This window comes from Bombus bifarius, unplaced genomic scaffold, assembly GCF_011952205.1.
Source record: "Bombus bifarius isolate JDL3187 unplaced genomic scaffold, Bbif_JDL3187 scf7180000009275, whole genome shotgun sequence".
In the NCBI taxonomy this organism is placed as follows: Eukaryota; Metazoa; Arthropoda; class Insecta; order Hymenoptera; family Apidae; genus Bombus; species Bombus bifarius.
The window spans coordinates 1,101,129-1,116,108 of NW_022885009.1; the positions used below are offsets into that span (position 1 = coordinate 1,101,129).

Sequence of the window (14,980 nt, forward strand, 5' to 3'; positions counted from 1 at the left end):
GAAGCTATCCGATCTGACGATATTTTTGACAGAATTTTTACAATCAATTCTCATTAAGTAAATTCTCAGAATTTGAAGTCAATTCCCAGAGTTATAAGTAAATTATTTTGGCGTGGTACTGTAACTTGGATTATAAGTGTTTATAGTATGTTTGATTCTAGTTGAATCTAACGCTTAAATCTAAAGGGTAATGTGTTTTTAGTCTGCGGATCTGATCCGTCGTGTCAAGTAATTGGGTAACTAATGGGTTTTGGTGGTTGTTAACTCTTATGTTATATCTGTTACTGAATTTGGATATTTCTTCTTTGACTGTGGGTATCTTAAGGTCGCGATGTATCGTTTCGTTGGTAACATACCAAGGCGCATCTATTAAGGATCTTAGAGTTTTTGATTGAAATCGTTGGAGAATTTCTATGTTGGAATTACTCGCTGTTCCCCATAATTGGATCCCATAGGTCCAAACAGGTTTTGGTATGGCTTTATATAGCATTATTTCACTCTGCACGTTTAAGTTGGAGCGTCTGCCAATGAGCCAGTAGAATTCTTTTAGTTTTCGTTTCAGTTGTTTGCATTTATCTACTATGATATCTGACTGTATCTTTGTTTAGAATTGAAATATTTATTATTTATGGTCACCCGTGGGCAGGATTGTTTTAACATAGCTTTGAAATTTAGAATAATTATAATTACACTCAAGTTTCTCTGCTAGAAATTGTGCAACCATTTTCACGCTAAACGAATAGTCGAGCACTAAATCTGGACAATAAAAAGAATTTGACGAAAATATTCGGCCGCTTGTGGACTAGATCCTCTTACGAATATATATTGTACGTGTCACATGAGGCATTTTGAAACTCCATTAGCGCTCTTATGAGACTCGAATATCGTGGTTAAGTTGGTCAAGTTTGAAGTGGATCCGAAAATAATTCTAGAAAATGACGAATCGATGTTGTATACTTCGTGATCTAGTTTCTGTAAGCGTACAACACGCGAAAATTGAAACCAGAAGATTATATATGTTATCAACCATACAGTTTATTTATTAAACTCGTAAACACAGATTTATTCTAAAGATAGCATATTAGACAATCGTTAGGACGCTATATATGTGTAAACTAGTGCTTTAAAACATTTATTTATATTATACACGCAGCTGTGCGCACACAAACACACACACAGGCATATAATTTTAAAATAACGTAAATCAATACAATTTCTAAAGATTGTAAAGAGTGTTTTCTTGTTTAAAAGAAAATTGAAACTTGAGCTTCTGAAAGCAAGTTAGGAAACACGAGACACAAAAGTAAGGAAACGATGAATATAAAAATAACAGAACGTGTAATGCATTTTTATGTATTTACGTATGAAATAAATCTTCATTAAGATTTCAGAAGCACACGAAAGGAAAAAGTAAGAGGTTTGCAATTAAATCTGACAATAAGAAACAGACAAAACAGAGGCGATCTAATTACCTAAATACTCTAGCACATAATCTACACAGCCAATCTGTCTTGTGGAGACTCATTAAAAGACATCCAAACGAGTTAACAATCCGACGATAAAAACGGTATGAACTGTTAGGAAAATACTTACGTTCTACTAGCATAATTAAGTCACATAAAATTGTTGAATGTCTCCAGAACAAATTACAATTAAAAAAAAAAAAGAAAAAAGGTAGAGAAAAATTTGTTATAGAAAGGAAGCAATAAAAATCAAGGAAGCCATTCTTGTTGCGAATAGATATTCTACTATCATATTTACATTATCACATTATATAAAAGCAACCACGATTAGAAGCTTCCTAAATCAAAGCGAGACGGAATTTATGCAACGTGAGGAACAAGTAAACTCGAATGGCCGGATAAAAAATGACCCATTTCTCACTTGGCACGAAAAAAAATCACGAGAAGAGCAATCGTGACTCGTCTGTTGAGAGCAGCGGCAAGAGCAACAGCTCTTAACGAAAGTGAGGCCCTTCCACGTGTCAGGCCTTCAACCTAAGCGTTTTTCTAGAACCGGCACCGCGAGGCGGGTCGAGGAAATCACCAGGAAGCAGCGAGCCGGAATGTTGGCGCGAGGTTCGGACATCAACCTCGGTCAGACATCCGATAGTTTTACACGACCGATCTATTGGCCGTTTATAGGCCTTAATTTGTAATAATCAGGCTGCGAATTTTTATCCAAACTCTTCTTCTCAGGGAAGATAAATAAATAGAAAATAGAATTTAGATTTTGTTTAGCTTCTAGATATTGTAACAAGTACTTTGGTTATTTTGTTATAGTATCCGTTGTTTCTCTGTATTGTTATGAAGGTAAATGGATAGAAAATGAAATTTGGATTTTGTTCAGTTATCAGATATTGTAACAAGTACCTTGGCTATTTTATTATAGTATCCGTTGTTTTTTTGTATTCTTATGAAGGTAAATAAATAGAACATAGGACTTGGATTTCGTTTAGTTACTGGATATGGCAACAAGTACTATACTTTGAGTATTTCATTAGAGTGTTCATTGAGTGCTCATAGTTTTTGTACTCTTATGAAGATAAATGAATAGAAAATGGAACTTGGATTTTGTTTAACTAGTAAATATAGTAACGAGTAGTATACTTTGAGTATTTCATTACAGTGTTTGCAGTTTTTTGTATTCTTATGAATCTAAATAAATGGAACATAGAACTTGGATATTGTAACAAGTACTATACTTTGAGTATTTCATTAGAATGTTCATTAAGTGTTCGTAGTTTTTTGTATTCTTATGAAGGTAAATAAATAGAATATAGAACTTGGATATTGTAACAAGTACTACACTTTGAGTATTTCATTAGAGTGTTCATTAAGTGTTCATAGATTTTGTATTCTTATGAAGGTAAATAAATAGAACATAGGACTTGGATATTGTAACAAGTACTACACTTTGAGTATTTCATTAGAGTGTTCATTGAGTGCTCATAGTTTTTGTACTCTTATGAAGATAAATGAATAGAAAATGGAATTTGGATTTTGTTTAACTAGTAAATATAGTAACAAGTAGTATACTTTGAGTATTTCATTACAGTGTTTGCAATTTTTTGTATTCTTATGAATCTAAATAAATAGAACATAGGACTTGGATATTGTAACAAGTACTATACTTTGAGTATTTCATTAGAATGTTCATTAAGTGTTCATAGTTTTTGTACTCTTATGAAGATAAATGAATAGAAAATGGAATTTGGATTTTGTTTAACTAGTAAATATAGTAACAAGTAGTATACTTTGAGTATTTCATTACAGTGTTTGCAATTTTTTGTATTCTTATGAATCTAAATAAATAGAACATAGGACTTGGATATTGTAACAAGTACTATACTTTGAGTATTTCATTAGAATGTTCATTAAGTGTTCATAGTTTTTGTACTCTTATGAAGATAAATGAATAGAAAATGGAATTTGGATTTTGTTTAACTAGTAAATATAGTAACAAGTAGTATACTTTGAGTATTTCATTACAGTGTTTGCAGTTTTTTGTATTCTTATGAATCTAAATAAATAAAACATAGAACTTGGATATTGTAACAAGTACTATACTTTGAGTATTTCATTAGAATATTCATTAAGTGTTCGTAGTTTTTTGTATTCTTATGAAGGTAAATAAATAGAATATAGAACTTGGATATTGTAACAAGTACTACACTTTGAGTATTTCATTAGAATGTTCATTAAGTGTTCGTAGTTTTTTGTATTCTTATGAAGGTAAATAAATAGAACATAGGACTTGGATATTGTAACAAGTACTACACTTTGAGTATTTCATTAGAATGTTCATTAAGTGTTCGTAGTATTTTGTATTCCTATGAAGGTAAATAAATAGGACATAGAACTTGGATTTCGTTTAGCTACTGGATATGGCAACAAGTACTATACTTTGAGTATTTCATTAGAGTGTTCATTGAGTGCTCATAGTTTTTGTACTCTTATGAAGATAAATGAATAGAAAATGGAATTTGGATTTTGTTTAACTAGTAAATATAGTAACAAGTAGTATACTTTGAGTATTTCATTACAGTGTTTGCAGTTTTTTGTATTCTTATGAATCTAAATAAATAGAACATAGGACTTGGATATTGTAACAAGTACTACACTTTGAGTATTTCATTAGAATGTTCATTAAGTGTTCGTAGTTTTTTGTATTCTTATGAAGGTAAATAAATAGAACATAGGACTTGGATATTGTAACAAGTACTACACTTTGAGTATTTCATTAGAATGTTCATTAAGTGTTCGTAGTTTTTTGTATTCTTATGAAGGTAAATAAATAGAACATAGGACTTGGATATTGTAACAAGTACTACACTTTGAGTATTTCATTAGAATGTTCATTAAGTGTTCGTAGTTTTTTGTATTCTTATAAAGGTAAATAAATAGAACATAGAACTTAAATTTCGTTTAGCTACTGGATATGGTAAAAGGTACTATACTTTGAGTACTCTTGTCAGAATATCCTAATATAATTGTTATTTATTACTGTTTATTTAATTTCGACCTTAGCGGTCTAAAAATGGATTTCACTTGCAATTTCTTTCATTTATCCTTTTATTCTTATCATATCTATCTTGCTGTCGTTGCTTAGTTGCCTAATTGTCCATTTACTCAACCTATTCTACTCTATTTTTACCATATTACTACTTAACACTATCGTTGGACTTGCCTGTGTTTTTTAAATTCCTCAGCCAATTTCTTCACAGTATCTTTCATCCTTCACTTTCTCCAGTCTGTCTCGCGGTCTATTTACTTCCCTCCATTCTTTATAGTAATGTATCACAGTTTCCTCCCCCTTTTCACACGGCCTACAATTTCTTTTGCCTTCTTTTAGCCGCTTCTAACTACTCTAATTTATCCGAACATAATATTTCTCAGCAACGAATACCTTTTTCCGTTTCAAATATGCGCATATTTTATCAGCATTTTCTGTACAACGTATTCCTTCCACTGTTTCTTTCTGATGGTAAGAATTAAAAACAATTATTACTGCTATAATTATTACAATTGTTGTTAATTATTAAAAGAATTAAAATTATGATACGACTAAAAACCCGAAAGGGGCGTAATTGCAACAGAATCAGCAAAGATACACGGCGTTGGAAAAGCTACGATCACAGTCATTAGAAAGCACGATACTGAGAATCATCCAAAGCACGTAGATTCGTCAGAAGCTGGTAATGAGATAAAAAAAACCTTAAATATACCGACGCGATGAAATGGTTTCGTCGCGATAAAGACTTCGATAATTACGATTTTACACAAACGAAAAAATAATAATTTTCATACCGAAGCCTTCGTGACATTCGAGAAAGATGATCGAAGAATGTAACTCCATGCAATTGTTGCTTATGTTGAGAGAATTACGTGACTTAGCAGTCAAACTTATATAGCATCCATAAATATTTAAAGAAGCTGTCAATTAATCTTAATCTGTATTTGAATAAATGAGATTTTTCATCAAAAAAGTGACTGTTCTGCTATCTCAAGATTTTATTATCCCAACTATTTTGTTTCTCCATTTAATAAAAGCAGGGCCGGCGTGACCTTTTGCGAGGCCTGAACACACATTGAAATCCTACACTTAAATTTTACGACGAGGAATTATTTATTTACAAATGCTGTTACATATTATATATCGTTTATAAGCAGTTTTTTTAAACAAATGCAAGTAATATTTTCTCGCATGCATAATTCGCTTTCAAGGGGGCAAAACATTCAATGAAAGTAGAAAATCTGTAATCATGTATGACTTTTGCAAAAAACTATTGACGTAGTTTAATTTCTCTGAAAGCGCCTGGATTTTTTTTTATCTAAAGTAGTTTCCAGGATACGAGGACTTTACGGAGTTACACTGAACTTTCATGATTTTTCTCACTCCTTTAAACTGAATCATCGCTACTAGAAAAATGTCTTGCATTTGTTAATGGTATCATCATTCTGTTAAACGTTAATCAAAATCGGTGTTTTTTAATTGGGTAATTAAGACCGCGGGGCTCCCAAAATGCGGAGCCGGGTTCCGGCGAAAAAATTTTTTTTTTTTTAATTTTTCCATCGAGACGACGATCTACAGTGAGATCCATTCTAACGTACCGCACGCGTACCGAACGAAAATTCAAAGTCGATTTTCTCGAAAACAAAGCCTCAAACGAAAAATTTTTATTCCATATTTTCGACTTCTTTTCTCGCGTATCACCCCCTTTTCGCTTGTACAACCAGTTACCAACCACCCTGTATATATACATATCATATATACATATTATATATTCATATATAAAGCTGACTATTTATTTATTTATTGATGCCTCGTTGTTCCTTTTCTACGAGCTCTGCTTTTTGGATATTTTATAGACAAATGAATTCTTTATTTCTGCTTATTTACTCTGCAAGATATATACCATATATATACACAAGATATATAGTTAAACCAGAAAAACAGGCATAAACTTTCCCACAAACAGAAACACATACACGATATTTCATATATTTTTGCACATTGGATACACTCTACGCATTTTTCATCTGCTTTGCATAAACGCACAAGTATCCACAGTCTGATAATAACATTGAATATCACGTGGAATTCTGCAAGTATTAGACTGATAATTTTGAAGAAGAACATGCATCGATGCGAATGAAATTGAGAAAAACAAGAGACGTAATAGGTGGGTTGAGAAGAGAAGAATGTGGAAAGGAGAACGATCGACGTGCAATGACTGTGGGTCGTAAGTGACACGATCCAGCCTAGTTTGGAACGTTCAATGTCCAATGACTATTGTGCTGTGCTATTGATACCTGCATTTACTATAAAATCAAATATTTGTTTTTTTAAATTTAATTTTCTATTTTGTTAGCGTATTTTTTCATCTAACGCAGTACCTGTTACAAAAATATATTATCATTAAAAATTATACAGATATATATAGTACGATATTACACGTACATGATTTATTTAAATAAAAATGACATTTTTACGAGGCGTACGAAGATTAACTGTATATTTCTCTCTAATTATATTATAATCACATTGTAGCTATAAATATTATAATAGCTTTCATTTCACGAAAGTGCCGTATTATTTATTTATTGTGCCGTAGTATATTTTTTATTACATTAATTAAATTGCAGGGAACAAAAGAAAACGGTCGTTTACTATGAATTTATCGGTGCGGTAAATTTATGCGTAAACGAACAGACACGCCTACTTTCATAGAAATGGACAGGAGCCTGATAAGAACAAGAAAATACGGAGATCGCGTTGTTAAATAGATGACATTCGTTTGGCTCGAGATAAGATGGCGAAAACGTGTAACAGCATCGGCTTGTCTTATCGCGGAACGAACATCTCTCGTGTAAAACGTATCAATTAAAAAATCAAACATCTCTCTCTTGCTTCTAAAGTAAAGTCACGTCGGTTTAATTTCCCGTTAACTGTGTGTATCGTCGGTGAGCAAATCGATAAGCCGAAGTCGGCAAATTCACGCACAATAGCACCTCTCCACCGTTATAAAACCTTAAGACCAAGCCATCATTAAATATATCGATTCACCGAGATATTAACCATGATTAAATATTATTATTCATTTCTTGGAATATTGATTAACATGCTCCGCGAACGATCGACCTTCGACTGAAGAGAACATAAAAACTATTATTAATTATGTACTTGTGCTGCAAGATAGCGATTAACACGATCCGATTAACACGAGAATTTGTTGGAAGAAAAACTGTTATGAAATATAAATCGGCGATTTCTCGTGAGCATTGGAACACTGTGTCTTGGCGAGATGTGATATCCTTCCACTGCTTTTGTTATTTGATTACTTTGTTTTTGAAAATTGTTTTTAGAAGTGTATTTAAAAATAGCTAAGTTGGCGAAGTTTTGTGAAAAACCAAAGACAAAACATTGAGGAGAAATGTTTTATTATCGATATTATTAAGAGGCAATAGTTCCTGTTTACATTTGATATGTCAATATTATGTCAATGTTCTTAAAATTGAGGAGAAAATTAAAAGGACCTATGTTTAGCTTCAAAAAAGAGGAGAACAATTGTGGCAAACATAGAGAGTATTAATTGAGAACGTACAGATTATACTCATATATATACTACTACGTAGACATTCTACTAAGAAGCATATAATACGACTATTACGTAGACATTCTACTAAGAAGCATATAATACGACTATTACGTAGACATTCTACTAAGAAGCATATATAATATGACTCTTAATATTCTGTCCCAAGTATTATACTTCTATATTTTTCACATGCATCACCCCATTGACTTCACTAAAGAAATAAAATAGTCAAACTCGAAGATGGTATCCCGCTGAGGGTAGCCATCCACGTGTTATTTAACAATTAAGTTAACAAAATGTACCAAATGTCCAGCTGAACAAATTGTAAAGTACAAATTAAATAATAAAAAAAAACATGCATCACAAACGACCGATGTTCGAATAGAAAAATAAAACCCATCGTTAATTGTAAGGAAAAGATACTTTATTATCGATGTTATTGAAAAACAATATTTCTTGTGTTTTTAACATTAGAAACACCACACCAGCCAAATTGACTGGTTTTACAATTTTATTTTAAAATTCCTACTTCGTGTTATATTTTTTCCGCAATGATGTAATGACTTTCGCAACGATAACTGAAAGAATAATATAATAAATTTTATTTTGTTTTTTATGTATTCAAACTGAAAATAATTTTGTATCAAGGCTACTTATACCAATAGCAGTCAAAATGACTGATACTTGTCAAAGTGTAAAAGGATCCTGCAATTTGTTTATCGAACTCCAGTTAACCAGTTTCCTCGTTTTGTACAACTTGCCACACGTTTTGAAAATTTTTATTGCGTATCATTCGATATGATGATATCAGTTATCAGGAAAATTCTAAATGCTAACACTAGAAATGCCACAGCAGTCAAAATGACTGGTTCTACAATTTTATAAATGTGTCCACCCTCGTTTAGGGATCATTGTCCCAGATGGATTAGAAATACCAAAAATGTACTACATAACACGGAATTGCTTCTGTAAAAAAGTAATAAATCAATAAATATAAAAATATTCTATTATTACGTATTTTTTAAGAACCACTCATTTTCACTGGTTTTGGTGGAAATAGCTTCGTGTTAACTATCGGTAGTTCTACTGTTAATATATTGTCAATATTTTTAAAATTAGGAAGAAAGTTATAAGGATATGCATTTGTTTCAAAACCAAACAGGAGAATAATTGTGGCGAGCATAGAATTGATCGACAATGTACTCGACTTTGAAATGATTGATCGTACAGGAAAGCCATAAAATATGACTCGATATATTCTTCTTCCATATTTTTCGCAGTTTCACGCATGATCGACGTTCGCCTAAAAGCTTTCTCCAATAAATCCTGGCAAACATAGAATTAATTGACAGTATACTCGACTTTAAAACTGATTCCACGTAAACAGCATAAGATGTGCAGATCGACGTTCGAATAAAAACTTTCTCCGATGAAACGTATTGTCAAAAACGACGCGTTGGTTAACGTGCTTCATCGACGATCGATGTTTGAACGAACGCACAGAAGAAAAAGAATCTTTGGTGAAGAGACAGTGGAGAGTCGACTGGCTGAAGTTGCGCGATGCGTTTTCCCCGAACAAGGTATCGGATAAAATCGAACAACGCCGGATTGCGTTAAACGAGACGATCGCAGCGAATGACAGAAGGTGGGAAAAATATTTGGCAAACGCAAGGAATGAACGATATCCGCTCGGTCTGCTTCCTTTCTCACCTTGCGCAGGCATCTCGACTCGGCTGGTCGAGCTAACGGAACCATCCCAAGACGTTTTGTCCATCTTTTCTTTCGACCAACCGGCCGCCTCTAGAGAGTTAGGCTGCAGCTACATAACATACCGAAACAGCTGACCGACAACCGGTGACCGGCCTTTCTATAGTGTGTAAGTATGCGTACAGAAGACTATACACTGGCGCTCGTCAATATACGTGGACAGTTTGGTCGATTTGCAATAAAAGTAGACCGCGGGTGTCCATGCAAATTAATATTGTTATAAACTCGACCGAAGGAGCGCAACTCCAATGAACATTCGTTTCGCTCTCTAAATAGCGACAACGAATATTTTACTTTGAATATATTGTACACTTTCCCTCTGCGTCTCTGCACATTGAATTCTTTTGATACAATTTGTAGATGAAAGGACATCGGGGCCTTTCTTTTGGAATTTTTGAGAGGACCCCCAATACTTTAGTCCAGACCTTTCATTATAGCGATACTTGAATAATAAAACTTAGAAGTAGTTGTTTATGATTTAATCCGATTATGTGTGTCCGAGAATTATGACAATAGGCTTGGGCTCGAAGTGACACAACTGGTCGCCGAACGTAGCCACGGTCACGGGATGAACGTTCTTACCTAACAGAGAAGTGCCAATATTGTGGGACACACGTTGTATTAACAATCAAACCCCGGGCAGGAGCAATGTCAGCTCTACGAGGGTCTGCCTAGCAACGGCGGCTGCAATTTTGTTGGTATCCCCGGCCAATATGCAACGAACAAACGCGATCATAAGGAGAGGAAAATTTCCATCAGTCTTTTATTCTTGCGATCACCTTGGAGAGTTTGCACATCGTCTTTACGTGCAGTATTATACCGAGCGTCACAGCAAACGTTACTTTGTGTTTCAAAATATATTCTACGTTTAACCCTTAGAGTGCTATGGACGCATATATGCGTCTGGCGAAAGCTATCGGTGTGGACTAAGAACACATATATGCGTTTTCTGTAAGTGTCCGGCATGGACCAAGGACGCATATATGCGTTTGTCAATTTTTCCGAACACCTACGCAGAAGTAATACTATTACGTTTGTGTGAGATAAATATAAATGCAATCCTTATATATAATGCATATATTTTATATCAAAAATCTACTGCTTCGAAACAAAAATTTAGTGAATTTCATTTAGCGTTGATAAGAGACATTTTACGAAAATATTTCCAACGTAGAAGCATGGTAGGAGGAGGAAAGAGAAAGTCTGAGGATTTACCATTTCGTTTAATCGATAGGCATTTTCCATCAAAATGCCCTAATCGTGCCGGCACAACACAATTATCAAGAAGAAAATGTGTCGTTTGTGTGAAAAATAAGAGAAGGAGCGACACGCGATACGAATGCGGAAAATGCGATGTCGGATTATGTATGGATAATTGTTTGGAAATTTTGCACACACAACTGAATTATTAACTCGTGTTATATTTACTAAATTTACTTTTCTAGTTTATCGTTTTCTAGTTTATTACCCAAATTCTATTTTAATTTAAATTTCAATGTTTATAATAAATAATTAATACTAAAAACTAACGCTCTTGAATCATTTAATCTCGTACAAAAAAATTACTATAACTTATTACGATTTGCGCTTCGAATAGTCAATCAACAGACTTCAATTTAGCGAAAAAGTATAGGCCGTGAGTATTCAGCACTGTAAGGGTTATCCCGTTGACCGTGGATTCGTTATTGAACCTAAGACATTATCACTAACATCTCTAGTATTTAATCACCACGGTTAATTGTCAAACTTTGTAAAAATCAATATTTATACCAGTAAATATAATCTCTATTGTACAACAACGATGGCTAGTCCGAATGAAGATTCGTTACACGCTCATAAACCTAACGCTAACCCGACATGTATATGTAGTATCGTGGACGAGGGGCCTGGCAGTTGTCGTGCCGATTGTAAACAAGCGGTTGCTGAGGTGTAAATTATAAACAAGCGGTTACTGAGGCTAAAACAAAAGACAAGAGGTTGCTGCTAGCGGACAATAAACGAATTAACAGCAGTATGAGTTGTGAAGTCGGAGAGCGAGGACTGCGTTGTCGAGATAGTGTTGTTAGAGTTGTTGAGAGACAGTTGAATCTGTGTTGACGACAGTTGTTAATTAATTATCTAGTTGTTTTAATTATTATACGTTGTTGCAATTAGTTCATGTTAAATAACTATTGTTTTCTGTTTAATTAACATCCGTTTAATCCATTTGTCATTAATAAACTAATCATAATTTACGATACTATATATATGACAAAGATACATATAATAATATATAATAACATATATATGTAATAATAATAATAATAAAATTTTGACGTTTGAAGAATTTGTACGTTGCTTATTGAAATATTTTACAAACCCGAATCATTTTCATAAAAATAAACAAACAATGCTACATAAATGCTCAAATATCAGATCCTTAATCTGACAGCGAACATTTAACAGAGAATTAACACGCAAAATTTGTAAATTTGCAAGCTTCGTAAGCTCCTCTCGTTCGAATATCTGAATATCTGCCAGCGCAGTTTCTCCGACATCTAAAATTGTAAAACGTTAATAAAATATAATTTTCAAATATGAATTATATTACTATAAAACGTCCTTGAAAAATTTCCCAAAAGTTGCGATGGTATTCGACGAGAGGCCGAATGGACTCTGGAAGAAAATACACGCACGTTATGTGTAACTCATCGCAAACTTCGACGATTAATGGGTCAGCGGCGTACGGTAAAGGCGTTTATATGCTGCAAAACCTGTAACTTCTCTTATTTACTCTGCGCCAAGTACCATTGAACGCGGGTATGATAAATATTCGGGTAGATCCAGCCAGACTTCCGCATTCTCTTTAGCCCCAGTCCTGGCCGCAGAATTCGAGAGATGCCTGAACTGCTTCGACTGCTGCGCTCGTGTGTTAATGGACGATCGACCAACAACGACAGCAAGTGACTTTTATGCACTTTTTCTGGACTATCAACTACATGGGACTAGACCTTCTTCGTATGAAACTAGATAATCTTCAAGTAGAAATGTAATTCTTTTATTTCAGTTTTTCTTATTGTTTATTCTGTATCATGCGAGTCTTGCGATCATCTTTGACGAGGTAATTGTAACGTCAATTCACATCAGAGACCAGGCCACTGTCACAGATGAAATCCGGCTAAACAAAGCGATAAGATAGCGAAATTCCAAGCGCCTTAGCATGAGTTATCATCGGGATAACATCTGGGCACTCTATTCGTTTTCAGAAATATATGATCGAAGCCTTTTCCCACTCCCACGAATAAAAGAATTGAAATACTCCCCCTAAAATCATTCAAGACAGTCTTGAACAGTCACGCATGGAGCTCGGAAGTGTATTGTAAACCAGAAGAAAAATAAAGTTTCTTTTTTTTCTTAAATTTCTTTTTATTTTACGTGACATAATCATCGTTGGCGTGCGGCATTGCAGCTGTCACAGTCATCAGAATGCAAAAGTTGAGGATTTTCTTGAAATTGCATAGTTTACGCTGGGATTGATTTTTCAAACAGAAACAACGAACAACTGGAAAGTTGTAGCGTTTGGAGGAAAAGTTCGCTTCTCTCGGCGGATAAACTGAGTTTGTATCGCTTCAAAAGATATTACAAGTAAATAGTCGAATAAGAATTTCAGGTTCAATTCCTGGAGAAATTTGTATTGTTGTAAGGAAACGAACTTTGTCCTAAATTGATCAACCGATTAGTTTTCCAGTTATCGTGCAGTTAACGTTCAGTTTAACAATTTTGTAAACGTAGCAGTTTAGGAAGAGGAATTGAAATAAAAGAATTAAATTTGTACTTTAAAAATATCCATTTATATCTGCAAAAGACCTATTCCCATACAATTAATGGTTTAGAAATTGTTCGTAAAAATAGTTTGCTTTTATTGTCGTTACACGAGAATCCTCCCATAAATGACAAAACTACGTCACAATGTTTGACATTTACGGACACCAATTCTTTCATCGCATATTTATCTTTTAAAGGTCAACGGACGATATTAATAAACGATAAGAGAAATTGAAATAAAAAAAAATTACATTTGCACTTCGAGATTATATTTAGGTCCCAAGAAGGACCAGACTCATATAATTAGTAATTAGTCTAAAAAAAGTTCATAAAAATCGTTTGCTTTTATTGTCGTTACACGAGAATCCTCCCTTAAGGGAGTGTCCTGAATTAGAATGTTCTAGAACAGCGTCTTTTTGTGATTTTTTTAGAAGGGAAAGAAAGAAATGAAGTTATTGAATTTTTTTTAAGTAAAAAAAGAAATTATAACAAATTTCCAAGCCTATTTCATGGACTGCAGTTTTCAATCGGCGTGAAAGATCCAACTCGTAATTCTTGACCAAAACAAAAAACCAAAAAAGGATTGAATTATTTTTCTTCTCGATGATCTAAAAAAGTTCGTCAAAAAGTTTATTTAAACAATTGTTATAGCATCTTAAAGATTATTTTTATTTTATAAAACACATTTTTTCATTAAATCCGTCAAAATTTTTAATTTCACACTATTTTCTGCCTTTTTTTTAGTTCATCGAGAAGAAAAATATATAATAATTTAATCCTTTTTTGATTTTTGGGTTCGGTCAAGAATTACGAGTTGGATCTTTCACGCCGATTGAAAACTGCAGCCCATGAAATAGGCTTAGAAATCTGTTATAATTTTCTTTTTACTTGAAAAAAAATTTCTTTGTATTCGTTAAATATATATAGAACCATACCTCCAAATTCAATAACTTCATTTCTTTCTTTCGCTTCTAAAAAAAAAATCACAGAAAGAAGCTGTTTTAGAACACACTAATTCAGGACACCTCCTTAAGTGACAAAATTGCGTCGTAGCGTTTGACATTCACAAACACCATTTCTTTTATCGCATATTTAACTTTTAAAGGTAAATACATATATAATAATAAATGCTTCATAATAATAATAAAATGCTTTATAGTAATATATTATAATAATGATAAACGCTAAGAGAAATTGAAATAAAAAATCACGTTCGTACTGGTAGATTATATTGTCATTTTTTAACGATTATATTTCTAAAGATTATATTTACATGTATTAAATTCGCATAACTACTAGTTAATCTAA

The 14,980-nt window shown here is 33.2% G+C and overlaps 1 protein-coding gene across 5 annotated transcripts in view; it reads right to left on the reverse strand.

The window, feature by feature from the left end:
* LOC117214967 (myc box-dependent-interacting protein 1) overlaps window positions 1-14,980 on the reverse strand; it is a 147,879-nt gene that overhangs the window by 69,954 nt on the left and 62,945 nt on the right. The window lies entirely within an intron of this gene.